Here is a 24,704-nt window from a genome sequence, read left to right on the forward strand (position 1 = left end):
AAATACCCACGGGCATAAAAATCGATGCAGGAAAGCCATTTGGCTAACTCTATTTGGGGCTTTTCTGAGCCCAAAGATTGTGTGAGAAATGGTCGGGGGATGGCTGCCGAGCCCCCAACCCCAGCAGGCCCAGCCCCCCGCCCCCCGCAGCACGGTCCTGGCGTAATGCGGTGAGAAGCCCCGGCTGTCTTTTTGGAGAGAGGCAGGTGCTGGCTGTGCGGCCCCTCCCCGGCTGCCATCTCCACAGACTTCCTGCTTTCTGCGATTAGTTCATTTGCTCAGCCTCTCCCACCACAGAGCCGTCAGGGAGATCTCGTCTTGGCAGCGGATCGGGATCCCTGCCTGAGAGTTGATAGAGGTTGAGCTATTTGCAGAAATAATGCTTTCCAGACGTACTAAACAGTCCCCCTCTTTCCAGATGGCGCGGCATTAGTGTTGCTTCCAGCCATTCCCTCACCTTCTGCTGCACTTGTCAGTTCTCCCATATGCACCGCAAGCCTTCCGTATTCTGGGGAATCTCAGAAAACTGCTCAGCCCCTCAGCCCCTCGCCGCTCGCATGCACGACCGTGAGCACGCGCGCCCGCACGCGCGCACACTCATTCATACGGCCTCCGCGCGCGTGTGCTCACACGGCGTTCTTCCCCGCCTCCTGGGAGTCGACTTGGATTTTCCGAGAGAGCTGATCACTAAATGTGATAGTTTAGCAGCTCAGGGGATTAGACAGGCATGAATACGGGGGGCATCAAAGAAGTCCCTCGGCTGTCTGCGGTGCATGTCTCCGCCATCGGCAGGCATCACCAGCGATGTCATCCATGTCGTAATTTACGTCGCCTTTTGGTGGCCTCTAGTTTGCAGTGTCAGAGGGACATTAGCGAAGAGGTGACTCCCCGGCTGAAAGAAACATCTTAAGGCGTGGATTACGCCTCTTTGCGTTATGGCCCATGTACGAGACACTTAGGACTGCGGGACCCCGTACCGCCACCTCCACGAGCTATTTCCTTACTGCGAAACGGCGCGGCTTGCTGTCTCGTATTAACTCTGGATGGCTTCGTGCGCCCGGGCCGGAAATCAGGCCCTTCGCCCAGATCGTGCGCTGAGGTCCTCTCGGTTCCCTGCTCCCATGTTCCCAGGGTGTCCCGATGTTACTCCTGCCACTCAAGTCTCTGCACGGTGGTCGGACAGCGCACTGGGCCGCACGGGCGGAAGCGCAGCGTGGAAGACGTCCCCGCTTCTCCACAGACAGGCGTCTCCCTTGTTCGCCATGCTGCTCCTTTTCTAATTCCTTCCTGAAGCTGAGCTCTCCTTCTCCCAGGGAGGGGGGTTTGGGAAGGGGGGTGTTACACACGCGTGCAGTGCCCCCCTCTCCGTTGCTCTCATCTCTCAATTTGGCTGACCGTTGTCCCTGTGTTCAGGATGGATATGCTCTTCCAAAAATCCTCTTTCTGCTTTCCCAGAGAAGCTGCGGTTAGCACCTGAGAAGAGCCTGACACAATAAAGACAAAACAGAAAACCTCTTTTAAAAATACAAACCATTGGCTATAACTGATACCTTCTTCTTCTTCTTCGACTCAGGATATACTGTTTCTGATTATTAATCAGAAACAGTATATCCTGTGTGACCTTGGGCAAGTTACTTAACCTCTCTGTGCCTCAGATGCCTCACCCTGAAGTGGGTGGGGCTGACACCAGTAAATATCTCATAGGTTTGTAATGCAGATTAAGATCCGGCATGCAAAGTGCTGAGAACAAGTGTGGAGTGTAGTAAGTGGTCTCTAAGTAGAGGCTCATAACCACACCATGAATTTTCTTTCTACTTCCAGGTAACCCTTACTCCCTACTCGCTCCCATGCCTCTAGGGACTGAAGAGACCTTGGCGCTCAGCCCAGCAATTGCCACTGGTAGCTTTGATCATTGCAACACTTCTGGGTCACCGTGTTCATCCATGTCCTGTCCTTGCTGTGTATTGAGTCACCCGTGGTCAGGCTTGCCCCGCGGCCCTCACTGGGGAGCCCTCTTTTTTCTGGAAAGGCACTCCTACTCCTCTCAGGGAAGAGCTCCCTCCCTCTAGCCTATTTTCTGGATCCCTAAGTCTCTTGATCCTGCTAGAATGACAGAGATAAGATCATTTTGCAATTGTCCTACCTGACTGTGCTATGTCCTTCTAATTAGGAAAAAGAGGAGCTTAGCAAGCAAATATTTGCTGCATTTGATCAGTTGTGTATCTTTCCACTTCGATCAAGTGTTGATACGCCTTGTATCTTTCCTACCCAAAGCTTGGCAGATTTGCCAAGCTTTAAAATCTCCAAAATCTCCAAACTTTTTAACATTTCAAAATACATTTTATTGGTCAATTGATGTGTCTGTACAGTTTAAAGTACAAATCAACTGTGCCATATTCATTTTCTTGAGGCCCACATTCTTGAATTCCGGAAGTCCCAGAGAGCAAAACATACCCTCCCTAGTTCTTTCTGCTGCTGCTGTTGATAAAAGGAAATAAAATGTATTAGTCACCACCCATCAACTCAGGCTTCTGATTACGTCCTGAGACTTGCTCATTAAAGCAGGTACGGGGTGCTGAGCAGAAAGGAGGGGTTCCCATTGAGCCTGTGATGGGAGTAACAGGTTGATCAGTATGACACACCAGCTCCGCGAGGGGAATACCTTAAACAATTCCATCAACACTGATTTACTTTAACCAGGTGATATTTTAATGAGCCAACCTTAGTGCTCCCTGGATGACATGCCTTCTCAAACTAAGAGAGCACACCACCTTTAAAAGGAAAAAAAAAAAAATCACTAAAAAAGCCAGATTTGACACTTGCAGATGAGTGTAATTCCCTTTGTCCTGTGGACATGCACTGTGTTGGGAGAGCTCCAAGTGCATCGAGCTGATTTTTGCTGTCATCAGAACTGACCCTCGCTCCCCCAGGAGGCCCGTGGCCTGTCTGCTACAATGACAGGGAAAGGAGCCAAGCTTCGACTTGGGGTCTTCAGATGTGTAGCACAACAGGCTACAACCGGCCCTGACGAGGGCAGCTGGATCACATGAATTTTTAAAATAAAACAACTGATTTGGGGGGGTGGAGCAGGGAGTTGGGGAGGAGACGGGTCTTACTTTTTCCCCCTGCAAAATCCCCATGGAAGAAATGCACGGACCCAGCATGTTGATTTTGGCATCGGCACACACAGTCCCTCTGTTCTGAAGATGAGCTGACACGTGCAGATTTGCAGATCAGCCATTTCAAAAGGTTAATTAAATATTACCATTGTTTTCTAAGCTATTAATGTATGTTCTTTTATTTTGTCATGTGAATGGCTTCTCTCTACTCAAAAATCAGGCTTTGGATTAGCTTGCCAATCCCTTCCCATTTTTAAAACCTGGAAAGAGAATGACCAAGGGGCACAGAGAGAGAGAGAGAGAGAGAGAGAGAGAGAGAGAGAGAGAGAGATTCCCAGGCCAGAGGCAAAATGCACTTTGGAGCTAGAGAGAGACTGTGGCTGACAGTGTCTGAAGTGGAGCCCCAGAAACTCATTCTCAGCTGCAGCTGGGGATGAGAATCATGTCATTCAAAGAAGGTTCTAGAGAGGGGTCTGGAAGGAACCCCTACTCTTTCTATTTTTATTGATTTATGGACATAACTGACCTCAGGAAAGTTTCAAGCCTTGGCCTTCTGTCGTCATTGGGGAGGGGTCAGCCTGTGGGTCAGCCAAATGGCCAGTGAGGACTGAGGCAGAACTACATCCCGCTTTGCAATGTCTGTCTGTCCCCTGCCACCTCCAAATGGCACAGCTTTCTTCCCGCTCGGGGGGACCCGAGGTTGGCAGGACAAGGCCCTCAGTGCAGATGAGAGAGGGATTCCAAGATGGCCGACAAGGGATAATAAGACAGAGGTCAGGGAGAGGACAAGGTTCCTCTCCGGCAGGAAGTGCCCCCCTCTGTGCCTGCAGTTTACAAGAATCCTGAGCCACGATGAGCACAGCGGTCTGCAGGAAATCTCTCCAGACAACCCATCTTGCCCAGCAAGCAGGACATGTTTTGTTTGCAAAGTAATAATGCCTCCCTGGATGTGGGGAGGAGGCAGCTCGCCTTCAGCGTGATGAACGAAAACAAGGGAGCAGAAGGAAGACAGGTGATGATGGAGCGCCATGGGCAGGGTCGGGGCTGGCACAGATGGGGAGGGGGAGGGGGAGGGCCGCCCGAGTTCGGTCAAGGGTACGGTGGGAAGAGTATTTCTTCACGCAGTCCTGTGTAAGTCACCTACCCCAAATGCCTGCCCGGCCCGCCCAGCCCACATAGGGCCCCGCGGTCTGACGGCCCATTCGCCGAGGCTGCGCCGCAGGGCAGCGCGTTGCTCACAGGTGCAGCTCTCTGGCTGGGTTACCACAGTGTTTCTCGATTTCCAATGTTGCCATTTTTAAATGAAAATGCACAGACAAATTGCTATACTTTGGGGTTGTTAAAATGATTTTTAAATTTTTTTTTAACGGTGCCCAGCATGTAGTAAGTGCTGTTGAAATGGGAGGAAGTTGGGGGGAATGGGGTGAGCACGGGCAAGCAGAGGGGAGAGGGGGGTGTGTGGGGGCGGGAGCCCGGATGCCCTTCAGGAGCCCTCTGTGAGCAAGGTCATCAGGGGGCTTGGCCCAGCTTCCCCAGATGATCTCGTTCTGATCTCCTGTGGTTCTGACATAATCTCGGTCCGATGCATGTGCTCCGACCCACTCTCCCCTCGCAGGCAGGGTTGCTCCGCACACGGGTACCGCACCCGGAGCTGAGCCCCGCATGCGCGTGGGGGCGGTGGTGACCGGACGGGCAGGGTGGAAGGCGCCAGAGGCAAACGCCTGTTTGTGCGGGCAGAAGCTGGGAGGCGGACAGGACAAGCACACGTGTCCCCAGCAAGCATGTCCCCAGCTGAGGTGCGGCCTCCGGAGGAAAGAGCTGGGTCTCCTGTAAGACTGGCGTCCCGCAGACGGCTGTGGAAGGGACAACGATGTAACAGATATGGGGACCTTGGGCTGAGCTGGTTCCACCCAGGCGTGCACTGGCACCCAGCGTGTGCCAGACCCTTCATGAAATGTTGGGATGCATTGGAGAAGTCCCCAACCAGGCCTTGCCCCTCGTGGAGCTTGCGTCACAGTGCAGGGACCAGAGTCCGAGAGAGTTAACAGTGACAGCAGATCACAGAGCACTGTGCTGGGGAGCCGGGGTCCGATCAGGTGGTCAGGGTCACGGGAGCGAGCTGCGGGGAGCCCATTCCAGGCAGAGGAAAAGCTAAGTCAGGCAGGTATGGTAGACACCCATAAAACTGTCCCCATGGCAGAGTAACCACCCCACCCCCACCCCCAGCAAGTGGGCAGCAGTTAGGCGGTGATTAAGTCCACTGGCCACAGGTAAGGGTGAAGGAACCCCAACTTTCTGTCAAACTTGGCAAATAAAAATACAAGGTGTCCAGTTAAATTTGAACTTCAGATAGCCATGCCACCCTGAATAAGCTCCATCCCGTTTGACCTGGGAAGCTAAGCAGGGCGGGGCCTGGTTAGTACTTGGATGGGAGACCACCAAGGAAGACCAGGTGCTTAGGCCTAGAAAATAAAGGATTGTAAGCTGACAAGGTTCTTGCAATCTCTGAGGTCAACCAACGGTTGCCTCACCTAAAAAATAAAAATAAAATAAAATTTGAATTTCAGATAACTGATTGATTAATAATTTTTAATATAAGTATATCTCATGCAAATTTGGGGAGCTACTTATAACTAAAACTCACTTGCTTCACTGAAATTCAAACCGTTCTGGGCATTTGGTGTTTAATCTGACAGCTCTACTCCTGACCCAAACGGGGCTGTCAGGAGAGTCTTTTCTGCAGGATGGAATTAAAAGAGAACTGAGTCTGCCTCTCTCCAGGGGCCAAAGGTGTAAGATGGTTTCTGCCACATGAAGAAAGCCAGCCTCCCAAAGGAGGTCAGAGGTCATCGAGAAGCAGAGACGTGGAGCACGATGAGTGCTGATGGCACCTGAGGCGCGTTCGCGTCTCTTCCCTGCCCTCCCTGCTGCGTGGTTATTCTGCGGCTTGCGGATCCCCGCTCGCTGCCCACCTCCGCCCTGGCCGGCCCCCCATCCCCGCTCCCTGCCCACCTCCGCCCTGGCCGGCCCCCCATCCCCGCTCCCTGCCCACCTCCGCCCTGGCCCCCCATCCCTGCTCCCTGCCCACCTCCGCCCTGGCCCCCGGATCCCTGCTCCCTGCCCACCTCCGCCCTGGCCCCCGGATCCCTGCTCCCTGCCCACCTCCGCCCTGGCCCCCGGATCCCTGCTCCCTGCCCACCTCCGCCCTGGCCCCCGGATCCCTGCTCCCTGACCACCTCCGCCCTGACCGGCCCCCCATCCCCGCTCCCTGCCCACCTCCGCCCTGGCCCGCCCCCCATCCCTGCTCCCTGCTCACCTCTGCCCTGGCCCCCCATCCCTGCTCCCTGCCCACCTCCGCCCTGGCCCCCCATCCCTGCTCCCTGACCACCTCCGCCCCCGGCTGGCTCGCTCCTGTAGGCAGGGGAGGGAGCAGAGGCCTTTTAATGTATCAGTTCAGTGGTAATAAAGTCAACCACATGCAACTTTAGCACACTAAGGCCAGGGTTACGATGTATTACAGTATATGGTCAAAACCATATTACAAGAGGAAATACAATTTCATATATAGACCAAATTGGGTGTCTTTCAAAAAGAGATTGATCCTCAGAAGGAGAAATTGTATTTGATTTCCAAATTTAGGGAGAATACAAGCCAGAGCTGACTCACATACCTTCTTCCCACCCTGTCCACAGAACCAAAAGTTTCCTGGCAAACCAGGCGGAAAAACTCACTGTTAGTTCACAGACGCCTAAAGCGCTTAAAATTTGCATGACAGAGTATTAACAAATAATAAACCCTGGGTTCATATCCCATAAAGAGGTGTTACAAGCGTGGAAGAAAACCAGGACCTCCCCCCACAGATGGGTAAGAAGCTATTTCCAAAAAATACATAAATTTCTAACAAATATATGAAAAAAATATTCGACCTCACTGATAAGCAAATAAATATAAACAAAACATCCAAATGGCCTTTTAGACTGTTAAATTGGCAAATTAAGAAAATAAATTCTTCTGAATGCTGGCCACGTTGCAATATAATGAGCCCTCTCTTGCATTAACGGTATATCCCTCATGTACAAAGAACTCCTGCAAAATGATAAACGACAAAGAGTCAAGGATTAAAACGGGCAAAGGGTTTGAACAGGCAATTCACAGAAGAGATGCAAGCGGTCACAATAGATGAGATATCGATTTCGATTGAGATCAGGATCTAGGTTGAAATAAGCATTCACCCTCACAATCAGAGAAGGTCAACACAAAGCAAGGCATCGATTCTTGGCCTATGACATCATAAATACTATAACTTCTATTCTGGGGGAAGGGCTGAAGGAAACAGCCAGTCTCACACACACTATTGGTAGATATAGATATTCCTACAGTATTTTCACGGGATAATTCAGCACTATCTATTAAAAGCACCTGAAATCTCTGACACCTTTTTTTTTCTTCTTTGAAGGTAGAAAACTATTACTTACCTTCCTCTTGGTAAAAGGGCATTTTTAGCTCTTACCGTCTCAGGAAATAATCATTACTCCGTGGTCCCATCATCTCTAATTTTAAAAACATATTTAAAAATTTTTCAAACAATGAGGTTATTTTCCCTGTGTTTTGATCCATTTTGTCTCTATTCTGGGCAGTCTTTGATGAATCATCTCTCGCATTTTATCATTCTGTTAAGAGTGTGGTGGCCAATGTGCACACGACATTATTCTTTAAAAACGAAGCTCAAATGCCAAGGACTGTAATAAAGTAATTACATTGTTTCGCAGAGATGGGGAAATAGTGATTGTGTTCCAGTGAATCAGGACCTCCTGCAACCTGGAAACCCAAGCAGCCCTGCTAACATACAGCCCGTCCCTTCTCTCCCTTCCTTGGCCTGTTTCCCACTGCCTCTTCAACCAAGCACCATATTCCCTCCTTGCAGATTTCCTTGGTTCCTGGGCAGGAGTCCCCATGCCTGGAATCTTGCCCCATCCCATCTCATCAAGCTGTCTCCTGCAATCATTCGACCAGCTCCTGAGTTCCCAGCTTCCTGCACCAAGCCCTCCCCAGCTGAGAGCAAAGTGATTTTCCTCCAGCTTCCCACCTGTTCTGAGCCACTGCCGCTCTCTCGCCTTCCATTGTTTGCACCAAACAGCAGTGGGCTCAATGACGTCCTGCCTGCTACTAAATGGCTGCAATGACTCGTGTGTCCTTTCCACGCCTGTCATGGTGGCCAAGGCGGACGCGCTCCGCTTGGATCAGCAGGGCGGGAAGCTGTGAGCGACTGTTTACATTCTCCCGAGATCACCTTGCAGAGCGTCGCCAAGGACCAAAGTTCCCTGGCTTGGTAAACCAGGCTCGCATTTAGGGTCAAGTTTGCTCCCTGTGAGTCTCACTTGGAGTTCTTGTGCCTGTCTCAAGTGTCCCTGGCATAGATATGCTGACTTGAACTGACAAGATCTCAAAATTAAACTAACAATACCGAGTTTAGTGGAACGGACGACTGGCTCTCTTTAAGCGGTCAAAAATACCACCAACGGCTGAATCTGAATATTAGAATCCATCCTCCCACAATTAAATTTTCCTCTTCCATGATTCAGCATCACTTGGATTGAACTGCATGCCACAAAATTAGAAATCTAGTATCTAGGGCTCTAAAACACTTTCGTTAGTAAAATAGGTGGGAAGTTTTCTTTTAAATCTTTTTTTCAGATCTTGTCTCTATCCACCATTAAAATTAATTTCACACCCATTCCCCACCACCACCCTCCACCCCGCCCCATGTGCCTTTGAGAAGGACGCTTGCTTTTACAGCCTTCTCTTAATGTCAAAACAAAAGCCCCCTTATGCTTCTTAGAATCTCCAGATCCTTCTGGGTAAAGGGGAAAACAAATGTGCTCGAATTAAGGCAGCCAGAGAAGTGCCGAATGGAGGCGGAACAGTACCAGCCCTCCTCAACTTCCGTGACCTGGTGGCTCAAATATTAGCAGACAACACGAAACAGGAGGACACCAGGAATCACACCGTTTCCTCACTCACGGACCCTTATTTTTTTCCCCTGAAGTGTTGTATGGATTTTTTGTAAGGCACAAGCTGAATGATTTACAGTTTAGGGTAAGAAACAAAGATATGTTCACAATTGCATCACTGAAATTATATTCGGTAGTCAACTAGCAAAGGATTTTTTTTTTTTTCCTTTCCCCTCCTCTGTAAGGAACGAGAGAAACAGAAAAAGCTCAGGGTCCAAATCTCTGGGCCATGTGAGTAATGCTTTCTTATTTTATATGATAGGCACTGGTAAAAAGGACCCCAAGGAGGACAAACAATAATATATGATAAATTATAGATGCTAGAAAATTGAAGGACATTATGCTTCAGCATTTCTGCCTTCTAAATAAACGGTAGGGATGAGATGCCCTTTCTCATCATTCTGCTTGCAGACCGTTTGCTCATTCACACCCACTGTGTCGTGGGTCACCTGCACAGGACCTCTGCAGACAGACTAGAAAAGCTGGTGAGTGGCCGCTGACTGCTGAACCCTGCCTCCCTCCTCCTCAGGCCATCTGACCTGGTCCACGGGCATCCTTGAGAGTGGAGAGAGATGAAGGATGATTCTCCTCTGGGTCGCGAGGAGGGGCCACAAAGACCCGCGGGTCCCAGTCTTTGCAGAATCTTTGTCGGCCTCAAGGTCTCAGGTCCCTCCCACATCGAGCAGACAATCCCTTCTCCAAATCCAGAAGATCAGCAATAATTGATTTGGCTTCCGGCCCGTACCCTTCTGGTGCAAAAGCAGCAGCACAGTTCACTGGCTCTTTCTGATTTCTCCCTGCCCTCCCTTAAAGAGAACCCTCGTGTCTGATTAAAATCGGTAATGCGCCGGTCCTGGAGTGAAGGGGTGCTATTTATTTCTGTCAAGTTCTGCTTGAAAGGTTTGAGGCTTCCTCCTACCAGACATTTTACTAGTAAACAGAAAAGTTACCCATATTGTCATGCTTGCCCTGACCTGCAAGCTAGTGAACAATAAATCTTAATTACAGTTAAATGCCAAAATCTGCAAAGAATGAGGCGGCACTAGTCAACTGTGGATTGGTGGGACTGCTCACCTCAGCTGGGGTGCAGCTGCAGGAATACATAAATTAGTTTGCGATTTGTTTGTGCTGGAACAATCAGTGGAAGCTATTTCTAAAGAGCGTTTCCAGTGTCAGTGGACGCACTGGCATTCATCCTACCGCCATGTCAGATGCAGGTGGCATCTGGGAAGTTTTATTTTAGAGGACTTCCAGCATTATGCTCGGGTTAATAAGAAAGCGCTATTTCTAAATATCTCGGCAGTTTTCCAAAATAATGCTCAGTCTCTTGACATCTGCTCCGTCCATACTTGTTACCTTTGGGTTTATTCTGGGAACCGCTGAATAACCTTTTTGTTAGCAATCTCCTTTTTTTGCACCATGAAGGGCCACAGAGCGTGTGGCCGGCACTCATGCAGGCGCTTTTTAATTTTTTTTTTTTTCCTGCTGCCGTAAAGCTCATGAGCTCCTTGGTATTCAAGCACCTGCTTGTCATAATGCTAAATAAAGCCACCCTGTTGTCCCCTTGCCTGGGTCCTCTTGACGTATTAGCACCTATATGCAAGAATTGGAAAGGTGATTGCAGACATAACTCTGTTCAATGGCTTCAGGCTGTTCTATCAATTTTGATACTGACAGGAGATCAGAGAGGGAACTCAGAAGAAAGAATGGAGTTTGGGTTGTTTGGTGTTCGGTCCCATGAATCAATCTGCAATCTGCTTATATTATTGTAGATGCAGATCCTGTTCTCACTGGGAGTCAATCACCTGCTAGGTGCACCTACCGGTAGTTTTGTAAATAAGAAGGCGGGCGCTGATGCCCGGGCGTCTGGAGTCAGCAGAGGGTAATGGCAGGCCGGCAGTGAGGTGCCATTTCACAAATAACGAGGTGGATGCGCAAGTGGACAAGAGGGACGCAGAAAAGCCCTTTTGGTGGGGGTGGGAGGGAGGATTACGAAATAGGCAGAAATCGGTTCTTTCTGCCGTGTTTTTAACAAAAAATGAAAGGGGAGCATTATTCGGTCCTCAGTGGCGATGTCGTTTTCACGTGGGAGCCGGTGCAGAGAGGCTTCGCGTCCTGCCCCAGGCTGCCAGCTCCCCCGAGAGCGCCCCTCCCCACCGCGCTGCCGCCCGGGCTCTTCCCGGTCCTGGCAGGGCCCCATCCTGTCACCAGCGGTCCTGTTTCCTGTTTGTGTTGCTGCTTTGTTGCTTCCTGGCGGTCACCCCGGAGCCCGCCCTTCTCTGCGCCTCCACCCTGGGACTGGCTCTTTTCCCAGCTCTCTCCCGTGCTAGCAAATCTGTCTCTGTCTCCGTCTCAACCCCACGCTTTCTGAGGATCTGTCCTGGTCCTGACGCCTTTGCCGCCAAGCCCTCTGGGTGAGCGGGCGGGCGCGGGCCTCTCACGCCGCCTCTGACTCCTCCGGACCTTTACGCGAAGGGCTAATTCAAAGCATTTTTGCATTTTCTATCTCACCTGCTTTTTTGCAATGCTTCGAGGAGGGGGCAAAGCTTGTTTCCTGCTTTTATTGATTGAGAAAGAGGCCCAAAGAGAGACTGAAGCACGGAAGTGGCCCTGGGGGGGAGCCGGCACCGGGGTGGCCCACGAGGGCAGCCACTGTCACCGAGAACGCCCACCCCGTACCCCGCGCCTGCTGCTCGCCGAGCCTTCACATGCATTATTGCGTTTAATCTACACAAGCACTTTGTCAGGTAGGCGTTATTAGTGTTATTTTAAACCATGGAAACGGAGGTTCACAGAAGTTATCACCTTGCCCAGGGTCGTGTAGCTGGCACATTCGTCTGAACTCTTCCCTCCGAGCTTCCCCCTGCGACACCCTTACCTCACCCAGGTCTCTGTGCAAATTCCACCCCCACAGACAAAGCCGTTTTAGATGGATTTGCTCTGTTACAAACGGCTCTCTGTTACTTTGTGTCCCCTCAACCATCTTTATCTTTTTTTTTTGGAGCATTTATCGCTCCTGGATATTATATATATATATATTTGCTTGTCTGGCAGTTGCTAGCATATATATATATATGAGGTCAGGGTCTTGACTGTTTTGCTTACTGCGCTACCTCCTGGCTCATGGCAGGCACTTCATAAATATCTGTTGAGGAAAGAAAAGAGGAAGGAAGGGAAGGAGAGAGGGAGCTAGCTGCCTTTCTTTCCAACTCGAAGTTGAAACAGTCACTTTTGGCCAGGTTTCCAGAATGACACATGACAATCGCACCTACACATGGAAAATTCAGTCACGAGGCGGCCTCCTTCAGGATTCGGCCACTGGTAATACAGGACTAAACCATCAGACTCTGCGACTGAGAGACTAAGCCACTGCCAAGGAGCCCGGCAGCGGGTGCCCACACCCTGCAGATTGTGACTGAGAGCTGCCTCACTAAGCTCCTCGAAACTCGCTTCCTGTGCACCACCAAATTATCACCCAGACATCACCAATCCAACAAACCAACACTTGGTGGCTCCTGGAAGCAGAAGGTGCCGAACCAGCTGAGTTGACCCCTGTCACCCAGACAGAGCACGGCGACCCTTACTGCCTTCCCTCTGGCCCCTCTACGGACTCACATTCTTTTTTTTTAAGTCAAAGAATATAATTCCTATGTTTGCCTTGATCCTCAGAAGCAACTTCTTTCAATGTTTAATACCCCTCAGGCTTAGAAGATCTAAGAGGAAACATTCGGGCGGAGACCCCACTGGAGATTTTTCTGGAATAAGCCCCAGTAGAAATCCCATGAGGCCAGTGGAACCGCTCAGAAACTGCTCTCCCTCGTTGGTACCTGAGCTTACTCCCTCAGAGCTGCCGGGAGCCAGCGAGGGAAGGAAGACAGCACGTGTACAAGAAGACAGCACGTGTACAAGTTCGTTCTTGGCCTCTGCTTCTGGGCCCGGGAAACAGACATGAAATGTGAGGCGGCAGATCTTGTGTGCTAGACAAGACCGAGGTAAACGTCCACTGCTCTCCCTTCTTTTGTCTTTTCTTCTTTTTCCTTTAGCAGTAAACTTTAAACGGAGATGGACCCCCAAAGAAGACCCGCCTTAAACTTAAGGCCTCCACTCTGCTCTCACCGTGGTGGTCCACTCAGGGAAGCAACTCGAGGACACTTGTTTGCAGGTGGAAGGTGGGGTGGGCTATAAAACGTTAAAATGTGTGAGGCGGTTTCCTGCCGGCTTCAGGGAGGTAAGCATCTTGATTGGACTGGAATACATGTTGAAGTGAATTCGTTGGAGGTACCAATGTGCTTCGAAGGATAAAAGGCAAGGAGAAATCACAGTTGACAGAATCACAGTTGAGAAGATCAGGAAAGATTTCATGGAAGAAGCGGCTTCTGAGATCAAGCTCGGAGGAAGAGCAGAATTTTAAGAGGCAAAGGTGGCCTTAAAGGAACACCCTAGGAGGAAGGGGGCATTGCGGTGGGGAGCAGGAAGCCTAAAGGGCTGGTGTGGGACAAAGCCGGGATGAGTTTGGCTGAGTATATGCCCAGGAATTACAAAAGGTAGGGGTACAGAGGAATCGGGGAGCAGAAAACCTTTCAAAGGTGTTTGCACTTAATTTAAAAGACAAAAGAGACTACATGGTCCACCCCAACGATGGGATACTGCTCTGTAGCAAGAAGAATGGGATTTTTAAAAATTCGGTTCAAATTAAATTAGTGTAAATTCAGCTCTGAACATTGATATTTGATTCGGCTGTTGGAAAATTTTAAGGTATGTTTGGACAACTTGGTTCATAAATCCTCTCTTACAACTGTAAATCTTATGAAAGCAAAATACAGACTAAGTATATCTCATAAAATTTACTTCCCAATTGAAATGTGCTGTAACTGTGAAAAACACTGGATTTTGAAGCTGAGTATGAAGAAAGACTATAAAACGTCGTGTTCATCATTCTATTGTGGATGATACTTTATAATGATACTATCTTAGATTTCTGGGATTAATTTTAAAATGTTACAAAAAAATGAAAACAAGAAAGGCAAAGGGGAGCGATTGAAGGTCTCTGAGCTGGGCGGCCACGTGATTAAAGATGCCCTGAATAATAATAATAGTAATAACAACAACTTCAAGGAAATGTGTGAGGCAGCTTGCAAGGAGGAGACTCTAAGACGAGAAAGTTCATTGAAAGGTTTTCTTTAATGGCTACATCAGAAATAACCCGACTGAGGCAGAGACTCGAAAACATGCTCTTCAGCCCTAAACCTGGCTCCGTTCTTAGGATGTTCCCACTGGGCTAACACTGACCCTTAATCATTCCCCAAACACTTCACATTCAGGAAAGTTCTGGGTTCTGCTGGGAGGGGTCGGTTACTGTGGAGGGTCAAAGGTTACCTCGAAGGGTCCTGGATCAAACCTGACCCCTGGTTTGAACTGGAGGAAAACCCGACAGAGTACGTTATTGCATCTTGGGCTGGAATTTACCATTGGAAATGCAGCCTTTGTCACTGGCATAGGAACTGTTTTGCATTTGATGACATTTTCAAAATGGTGTGAAAAAACCTTGACGTTTTTATTAGAAAATCTATAAAGCCCAAACAAATGGTTTCATGCTGCTTCGCCTCATTCTTCATAGGCTCATCGGCAATCCATCATTCCTCCCACCTCCCCCGTGCCCTCCCACTCCCCTTGAGCCCATCAGCAACAATATCTCGCCCACGAACAAAAGGACCACTCAGAGGAGCCCTTTCAACCTCGGTCATCATTTGCTTCTCAACTTTTACCCCTTAAATCAACTACAATCATCCCATGTTCACTGGCTCCTTTCCTGAAAGGCTAAACGATGTCGTCACCTCCTTCCAGAATCTCTTCCTTTACCTCTCATGACACTGAATGACAGAAGCTTGACTGGCCTTCTCGATATTCAGAGATGGGACTATCTTTTTCTGGTCGATGAAACTTCCAGCTTGAACCAGATAATTGGGTTCAGAGCAAAGAAATCAAGGCTTCCTCTCCTGAAAAGGTGATAAGTCCCTTTCTTGGGTGGCCTTTTGAATAAAGATCTCCTCCATCCCAAATATCACATAATGTGGGCGGCCTCACTTTCAGCTCTAGCCCATCCGCGCTTACTCCATCCGTCTCAGCGTGCGACTGCCTATCCTAGCCTTCGGTCTCCCCTAAACGACTGCTGTTGGGCTTCCTCTCACCCACCCCCGCCCGGGGCGTCTTCCCTGCTGACCCTTCCCCTGTGTTTGCCCCGCACTTGTGGTGCAGTAGCTGGTACGTTAGGTTGTCAAGCACGGGTACCATTGGTTTTCGGTGGACCCTGTCACTCTGCATTTTCGAGTGAGTCCAATATCTCTGCCAACACCATCGCCCTTTGAATCTCTCTTCGTTGTCTGCCTCGCTCCCTCCTGCTTTCGTGGATTGATCATCTTTTCCCTGTTTCATGCTCACCTATTTATTTATTTCTTCAACTGAATGTGTTCGGTAGTCCCAGTTGGGCGAGTCACGTGTTGCCCCAAGTTTTGGCGTTTGGGGTTTTCGTGTTTTATTTCTCACAGTATCTTTGTGAAGTAGGGAGAGTGGAGATTCTCATCAACTCCATTTTAAAGATGATAAAATAGAGGCTCGGAGAGGGTAAATCTCTTTCGTGAGGAACCCCGGCTCACAAGGACAGAAGTGATGCCCAGGTCTTCGGCCTCCGAATCGCGACGCCCTTCTAGCCTGCCCCGGGTCCCCTGCTCACCCCCTGCTGTGCCGCACTCTCGCTTCTGATTTCTGGCCCCTCGTATCCCTCATCAGTCCTCTGCCTGCCTCGGCTGCTCCCACATCGCTTCCTCTCCCCTCCATCCTCTGCCCGTGCTCTGTTTGCATCGTAACCGCCGCCTAGCAGCACCGCGCACTGAGCCGAGAGGAACAAACCAGCTAACAGTCCCGGGCCATCTCAGAGCTGATCGTCTGGTTTCTATGAGCCCTTTACAGTAGGGTTTCGACCTGAAAGGCTGTCCTCGGTTGTCCTCCACCCTCTCTGCCACCCTGTGACATCCATCTCACACGTACCCATCACACCCCAGGACACCGGCCACTCAATGTCAGGGCGGTCCCCCGTGTTCTCAAACCACCATGGGACTCATCTGTGTTTTTTCTCATCCTCAGTGTGTTTTGTAGCACTTCCTGGGAGCAAACAGATCCTGGGGGATGGGAGGAGAGTAAGGAAACACGCAGCAGGCGGATTCTCTGGCAGCCCAAGGAACTCCCTGCTCCAATCCAACTCGACACGTAAGATAGTCAACAAACCTGTACTGCGAGTGAAGGGAAGAACTACCAGCAAAAAGATTCCTTTCCTTCAGGTTTTTTCTTTCTAACCTGAGACTTTGGAGGTCACATTCACTGATTCCTCTCCAAGACCAGGAGCGGGCAGTCGATGGGATTCATACAGCACCCCAAGCCTGGCAAGAATTTTCTTGTCCTTAATCCATCTCCTGTGTGACGGTAGCCAAAGCAGGCAGGCACACAGAGCCATGGGAGAGGTGCCACACTGGTACCTCGCTGCAGGGACCATCACCACCACAAGGCAGCTCTCCAGCCTTCACGCGAAACTTCAGTCGCGTTTCCGGGTTTTACCTGCAGCTATGAAATGAAGGTCAAAGGAGTTCACCAAACAAGGCTGGTGGGTGCAAGCTTAAAGATACCAGGATAGACAGGAAGCGGAAGGTAGTGGGTGAAGCTAGCTAGCCGCCCCTCCAAGCATGACGCTGCACCTCTCTTCTCCCTCTGCCTGTCCCCTCGAATTACTGCCAACAGCCCCGGCAGTCTTAGCAAGAGAGTAGGACCAGCCCCCTTTCTCATCACGCCGTGCATCCTCCCCCGAAGACACCCATCTAAGAGTTCACAGCATGGTTTCTTTCTCATGGGCGACAAGGGGAAAATCACAAGCTCCTTTTATAAAAAAAATAAATAAAGATGATGCCTTCCTTCCAACTTATTCCTAACCTTCCCATCGTCCTCCCCGCATATGCACATGCATGCTCGCATGCGCACACGTGCACACACACACGCACGCACACACACACACAATCACACACATGCCCAGAAGCAGCCCGCGGGCTAGAAAGAATGCCAAGAGTGCTGTGAGGTCCTCTGCAAGAACTCCACATAAATATTCGAACATCTTTTGACAAGGACCGCATGGCTATTTAAGGTGAGCTTGTGCTCTTTAAAAGACAAAGCCTTAGGTTCTTCTCAGGTCAAGAAGAGAGAGCTTGGCTGCGGCCTGAGTAAGGCGGCAACCTCCGCTTTCGCTGGTGCCCAGCTTCCGCAGAAGGTGGAGAGGGCGCCTCGGCCGGGGCTGGGTACGGTCCATCGCTTCAGGAAGCCAGTCCCTTGCCAGATAGGCAGCCAGACACTTGTTCCCATAGCAACATGGGACGGTTGACCATGAATGGAGACTGGGAAAATTTGTGGTCAGCCACCCTTCTCCCCGTTTGATTTTATTCTAACCAGCATGGATTGAACAGATGTGTAGTACGTATAGATCACAGATATAAGTATTTAAAATTTGTGGAAATTTGCACGCACATATATGCCAGCTATGTTGTCTGTCTGTTTGTTCTGAGCACACACTCCAGACGCTGAGACCGCATTGCCCTGTAGACCCGTCTTTTAGGCAAGGATGTCCCCTGATCGCTTCTAGATGGTAATTGCCACTGCTCCCAGGGTTCCCAGCATGCCTGCCTGCTCTCCGAAAGCTCTCGGAGGGCTTCTCATCATTAGAATTCCCTGAGTTTTCACTCCGTCCTTGGCAGGCCATCTGGCCTCTCTGCATTGCAGCTGAACTCCACCCTCCCCCCGCATGCACACCTGAGCCTTCACATCCCCCACCTGAAGCAAATCCAGCCATCAAGGAAATCCAAAATTGCAACCAGGCGTTGCTTTTTTTTTTTTTCCCCCCCTCAAAATCCAGCATTAAATTTTTTCTTTTTAAATCTCCACTAAGTTTTATTCTTAATTTTTTTTTTTACTCTCAAATTCATTATTTATTGCTCTTGGAATATGCATCACTGTATACTGAAGAAAATAGCGTCTACGTCCATTGAATGGTTTTGCCCAATTAGCTGAGGCCGCTTGCCTCAGAGGTGTGCCTCTTGGACATTTATAACTGTCATTAACCAGAAGAGCAGAGGAGGTCAGAAGGTAGAGGCCTTAGAGAGTCAAAGGTTGAAGGCAACAGCCCAGGGGTTTGAAAGCCTCTGTCTGCTTCTCCCCGGAACAGGGGACAGTGCCAACTCCAAGTCCTTGCTCGCAGTCGTTAACCCCTGCCGGAGGGTCGTTTTGAGTGACAGAGAGCCGCCAGAGCACCACTCAAAGGAATACGGAACTGGCGGTGACGTTTGCACGATGCAGGAGCCTGGACGCGAGAAGAGGGGGCGGGCGGACGGAAGGGCCAGCGGCAGCGGCTGGGCCGGAGACGGGCCTGGCGGCAGAGTTTTCAGGAGAGCTTCTTACTTCTCTTATCTTTGGAACCAAGGAGCTCTTTCTCCCGCTTTCTTCATCGCGATGGTTGTCGTGACTGCTGCTTTTGCTTGCTTTTGTTGACTGAAGATATACTCAAAAGCTGTTTCGTAAGACCTCGCCAGCAAGCCAATGGCTCAGGACAGATGTGCCTTCACTCATGAGATGACGCTGTGAGCTCGTGCTCCAGTGCCACAGGCACGTGACCAGTAAAAGCAAAATCCAAACAACAGAGGCGAGATCCTAAAACTCCTAACAGTGTGTGTGGCCTGCGGAGACTCACCAAGTCAATTTTCCATTCAATAGCATGACAATCAAAAAAAAAAAAATCTTAGATTCCACTCGTTTGCCCCTTGTGGGCGACGGCACACCGGCTGGGTAAGCATAGGCCGTAAGGGAGCTGTGCTGTAAAACAGAAAACAATACAGCCCGATGGCCAACTCGGCCGGGTCCGAGCAACAGGTCCATCCCCTTCGCGAACCACAGGCTGTCTTAGCAAAACACAGTGCAGCGACGCAGTCAACATATTTACCTCGCCCTCACCGAGCACCTGCTCTAGGCCAAGTTTTAACCATTTCTCATTTAGCCTTCTGTTATGGGCTGAACTGTGCACCCACCCTCCCAAATCTGTGTGTCAAAGTCATAACCCTCAGGACCTCAGAATGTGATTGTATTTGGGGAGAGGGTCTTTAAAGAGGTGGTGAAGGTAAAACAAGGCTGGTAGTGTGGGCCCTAATCTAATCTGACTGGTGTCCTTCTAGAAAAGGAGACTAGGATGCAGGCGGAGGGTGAGCCATGCGCAGGTGCAGGGAGCAGGCGGTCGGTCACCTACAGGCCAAGGAGAGAGGGCTCGGAGGAAGCCGGCTCTCAAACGCCCTGGTCTCGGACGCCCAGCCTCCACGACTGTGAGAAAATAAATTTGTCGTTTCAGCCCCCAGTCTGGTGTTTCGAATGGCAGCCTAGCACTCCAGCACACTGGCCCAGCAGCTCGTAGATTCAGTTTGGAGTGAGGACGTAAAGGCCCAGTGACGGAAAGGACCCCGTCCAGAACCGAGACGATGAGGCGGCTGAGCGGGAAGGATGCCACCTCTCCTGGCCTTGACTCGGGGGCCTTGCAGGAACCGTGCACTTTCCCAGCCCCTAAAGACAGGAGAAGGACTGGACAAAACGTCCCTTCCCCACAGATGAGTAGGCGTCCCCAACCTGACGCCCTGGGGCAGCTCCAGAGAAGTTGCTGGCGGGAGGCGAGTGGAAGGCCCAGTGAGGCCACCGGCTCCTGCCATTCGGGAGCCGCCCCCCCCCCTCGCCGGGGAGGTGAGACAAGCGGAGGAAGCGAACATCGTGCAGCTTCGGGGGGCAGGTTTCCCTCTCGGAGTTTCATGCGTGTTACACCAGACAATCCTCGCCCCCCCTCCCCGCCCCCCACGCGCTCAGGAAAGTCCCCTCTTAGAGATGAGAAGCCTGAGATGCAAAGGTGAAGGAACGGGCTCAGGGTCACCAGCCCGCAAGAGGCAGAGCTGGCCGAGGGTCCAGGCTGGCGTGAGGTCCCAGCCGCTGCCCGCTGCACAAACCCGCGTCTAGAAAGTAAGGTCGTGGAGGAGAACTCCACACCTGGAACTTTACAGGAAACAAGCGAAGCCCATTCCAAGCTGACACTATGTAAACTGAACGGGAAAAGAGTCTTTAGTTTGGGGAGACATCGTAAATCTCTTTTCGTAGTTCCAGAAGGTCAACGAGGGGCTAAAGACCGAATAGTCCTGGGGGCTCCCCTGCCCACCATTCAGTGGGGCTGTAGTTATTTTTACATGAAATTTAATAGATATCGCATAAAGAACAAATTGAAGAATGAAAAGAGCCCCACAACTTTCCAGATGTGAGCAGTCTTGCTTACCCCCTCATGACGCCCTTACGAGGTAGACAGGAAGGTGTTTTTGTAAAGCTCCCCCGCCCTTCCTTCTCCCTAAGAGTGAAAACGAAGTTCGATGACACGGGTGACGCGCTCACAGTCCAGGCAGCGACGGGCCCTCCACGCGGCGTCGGTGACCTTCCACGACCTTCCCTATAACGCCACCCCCCGGCAACCCCCGGGTCACGGCTGCCGTTCCTGCAAAACGCTTCCCGTGTCTACCTCCTGGTCCTCGCCCACGACACCGCACAGCTTTCTCTTCTCCGTCGTCCGTCTGCTCCGTCTGCTTCGTCTACGGCTCACGAGACCTTTAGTCCTTCTGAATCTGCAGACTTTTCGAATCTTCCCAAAGCTATGAGGTTGTCTCAGAAAAAAGAAATACGCACGTAAAGGGCTCCATGGAAGTTTCCATGCAGCAGCCAGAGATTCGCAGACCTGCAGACACACGGACAGTCAGCTGGCTACCACCCGACCCCTTCTTCTCTAATACACATGAAGTCTTTTCTCTTCACCCTTTTCACCCCGCAGCGCTCTTCACTCCGGGACAGATGCTTCCCTTGCACGACGCATTCGAGGGAGGCCTCGTGTCAGAGTGTGTCCTTCTATTCACCTCTTGCCCTGCTGTCTACGCCACTTCCTGTCTGACCGTCTCCTGCATTCTGCACATCGCGCACGTGCAAACCGATCCCATCTTTATTTTCTATGACTGTGGCCCCTTCGCTTAAACATTCACATTAAACTTCTGCTAAAAGTGAGGCTTGGAAATAGGGGAGGAAAGCAGGAGGAAACGAGACATCGTCGCGCTCGCGTAGCATTCACGGCTGAATGAAAAGATAAAATCAGGCAACTACTTGTGAATTTGGCAGTTACCTTAGCAAAACAGAGGAGCACGGGGTTCTTTTGGGAGCATTTAGCAGAGGGACCCGAAGCGAGTTGCTGAAGAGGTGGCCCTGAGAAGTGGCATCTTCTCGGGAGCCTGAAGAATGACCAGGGGGTGGGCAGGCCGGGCCAGGATGAGAGAGAAGAGCTCACCGGCTTCCTGCAGTCGAGTGAGCTCGGCTGAGCTGAGAGACTGCAGGACCCAGAACGATGGGCGCAGGCCACGAGGGCGCAGAAGCCAGACCCTGCCCATCTTGAAAAGCCACCCAAGGGACTGTGCATTACTCGCCAAGAATAATAGGACCGACAAATGCGTTAGGAGAGACATGCTCTGAAACGGGGCAGCGGGGGGTGGGGGGGGGCGGGCTGAGAGATTGCTTTTTATTTTAAATTCTTGGGTATGCGATACACTTAAATGTTTTCAAAAACCATAAAGTACAAAAGCATATTCAGTAAAAGGCCTTTCTTGGTCCCCAGTTTGACCCTCTCCTAAAGAGAGGTCAATTTTTCCTACTTTCTTATGTGTCCCTCCTGACGTTTTTTATATCTATACAAGCAAATAAGACTAGAGATGCTTCTTTCTCATTATGTGTTCACAAAGTGGCACACCGTGCGCAGTGTTCTGTACCGTGACTTTTTTCGATAGCTTTTGATCGTCTCGCATATTGTCGATGTAGCTCTTAGTATCAGTATTAGTCCTAGTGGTCGTATTAGAGTTAGTTACCGTTTCACAAACACAGGTCTCTCCTTCCCTTCCAGGGGGCAAGCTTCTGGGACAGAAGCCGCGTCCTGTGCAGTTCTGCATGAGGCAAGTGTGTTCAGTAAAAAATACGTTGTGTTGAAGTGGGGGATGAAAACGCACATTTCTTGAATGCGTCGGTTGCTATTGAAAATAACAAATGCTCCATCTGCCTGGTCTCTTGAATTTTTTACTTTTAATTATGCCACTTTTCCAGGAGACAGAAAAAAAAAGAAAGTAGATAGAATATGTAATGAGCCCCCATGTACCCATCCCCCAGCTTGAACCGTTATCAGCATTCGGGCCATCTCGATTCTCATTTGTCCCCACCACCCACCCACTGAACTAGTGGGCTATGGTATTTTAAAACAAATGTAAGAATGCCGTTTCCTCTGTAAACACTCCAAAACGCACCTCTAACCGAGAAGGCCTTTGCTCTAGAACATGAGCACCGGCCAACAAAATGACCAGCGGGTCTTTAGTACCGTCTCGCATCCACGCCACAGTCAGGTTTCCCCGATTTTCTCAAAAGCGTCTGCGTACAGTCACTTGCTGGCATCAGGAACCGCTCGAAGCCCACAGATGATATCTGGCCCTTGTGTTTCTAGTTCTTTCAGCCTTTCCATTCCATCACGGTCTCTCCCCTGTCCTCCTCCCTCCCTTTGATGCCTTCGACTTGTCAGAGAAACCGGGTCATTTGTCCTGCACAGTGTCCCGCATCCTGCATTTGACCGTTTCTTTGCAGTGGCGTATAACTCGTCTTCCGTCCCCCACGCTTCCTGGAAACTGGCAACATTTGTGTTTTGAAAACTTGGTCCGAGCGGCCGTGTGGGGGGCTGACTGAAGGGCAAGGGGTGTGGCCCGCCAGAGGCATGTTAGTTACCCAGCCAGGCGAGCACAGCCCCCCACACTGCAGCCGGGACGCGGAGCTTCGGGGCGGAGAGAAACAGGCCGATTGGTGAAATACTTAGGAGACAGGATCAGCCAGGCTCGTTGGCTGATTGGAAGGGTGTATGTTTCTCAAGGCTCTGTTAAGAATCTGGGCCTCTGCGTGAGATAAACCAAAAAGGCTGCTTTTTCCTGGAAAAACATTTATATGTTTACTGACATTCTCCTCACAGTTATCATTTATGACAAGTTTTAAGACCATACAAAGTTGTAGTATTATTGTTGGTGTTAAATTTTATTGCCATGGCTTTAAAATGTAAACAAAAAGAATTCCTTAAGTAGTTGGAAATGGTAATGACACTCTTGGGAACAGATTTTACTGCTATGGATACTGTAAAGTGCAAAGATAATAAATTTAAATTGCAGTATTAGTATTGGGAATATATTTTATTGCTTTGGCTGGAACACAAAGCAGCAGGATTCATAACTCTTTTCATTTTCCCAGCAGCAGGTTTATATGCAGTGACGTTGGGTCTGGGGTGTAGGAAGGATCAAAGGTCACCGGCATCACAGCTCCTGGGACAAGGTGAGAAATCTAGGCCGATCGGAGAAGGTATAGGGTGGTTTGATTCCTACAGGTAGGCAGAGAGCTGGAGAGAAGCAGGCCCCGCGAGGAGGAGGAGGTGCAGGTGGTCACGTGGCATCAAGGGAGGGTCATCTGGGAGGAATCACATCCATCTCCCCTGCAGTGAGGCGTCTCTGCCCACCCCACCCCCCACAACCACACCCCACTGTTCCACATGCTCCAGATTTGAGTCCAGTTTTGAAAACAAGCTCTACAGACCAAGGACAGTTTGGGTTTGGGAGTCGGATGGTCTTTCACTTTGTGGACACTGCCCGCGGCAACCTGTGTCCATCTCAGAGGGGAGGCCACTGTGCGCCCGGCCAGAAAGCCGGAAGTCACGTTGACTCTCCTCCCCCTCAGCCCCTGCACATCCTCAGCCACCGGCCCTGCCGATGCGGCTTCCCCAAATATCTCTCACGCTGTCTCTCCACCCTGTTTCCGGAGCTACGATCTCTCCCTGGCCCTTTTTCTACAGCCTCTTCACTGCTCCAGATCTCGCCCTCGCGATACAGCCTCCGCGCTTGTCCTGACAATGACGACGCTGTGCGTGGAGCACTGATAATGTTCCAGGGACGGCTAAGCACCTTACATCGGCATCTCGTCCGACCCTCACAACTTCCCTATGTTGGAGGGATTTCCTTTTTAGTAAATGAGGAAACTGAGTTCAGAGGTTAGACATGAAAAGACATAATGTACTTGAGAAAATCACCAGGCACAGGCAGAAAATAAATCTTAGATCATTTCCTGTTCCAATACTCACTGTTGCCATTTCTTCCTTCCTTCCTTTTTTCCTTCCTTCCTTCCTCTCTTCCTTCCTCTCTTCCTTCCTCTCTTCCTTCCTTCCTTCCTTCCTTCCTTCCTTCCTTCCTTCCTTCCATCTTCAAATAAACCCTTTGGCATGAAACACAAGAGCACTGCAATGTCCCCAGACTCATCTGTCACCACAACTCCAAATAACAGCAGTTCCCATTAACGAAGTAGCATCGTTCTTAAAATATCACCTTCTCTTGTTTTTCCTCTTATCTAGAATGTAACCCTTTTC

General features: G+C 50.3%; 1 pseudogene; it reads left to right on the top strand.

Moving 5' to 3' along the window:
* The first annotated feature begins 5,464 nt into the window (after positions 1 to 5,464).
* On the top strand, positions 5,465 to 5,581 carry LOC118612218 (annotated as a pseudogene).
* Positions 5,582 to 24,704: the final 19,123 nt, after the last annotated feature.

The sequence above is a fragment of the Rousettus aegyptiacus genome, unplaced genomic scaffold, assembly GCF_014176215.1.
Source record: "Rousettus aegyptiacus isolate mRouAeg1 unplaced genomic scaffold, mRouAeg1.p scaffold_m13_p_15, whole genome shotgun sequence".
Classification (NCBI taxonomy): Eukaryota; Metazoa; Chordata; class Mammalia; order Chiroptera; family Pteropodidae; genus Rousettus; species Rousettus aegyptiacus.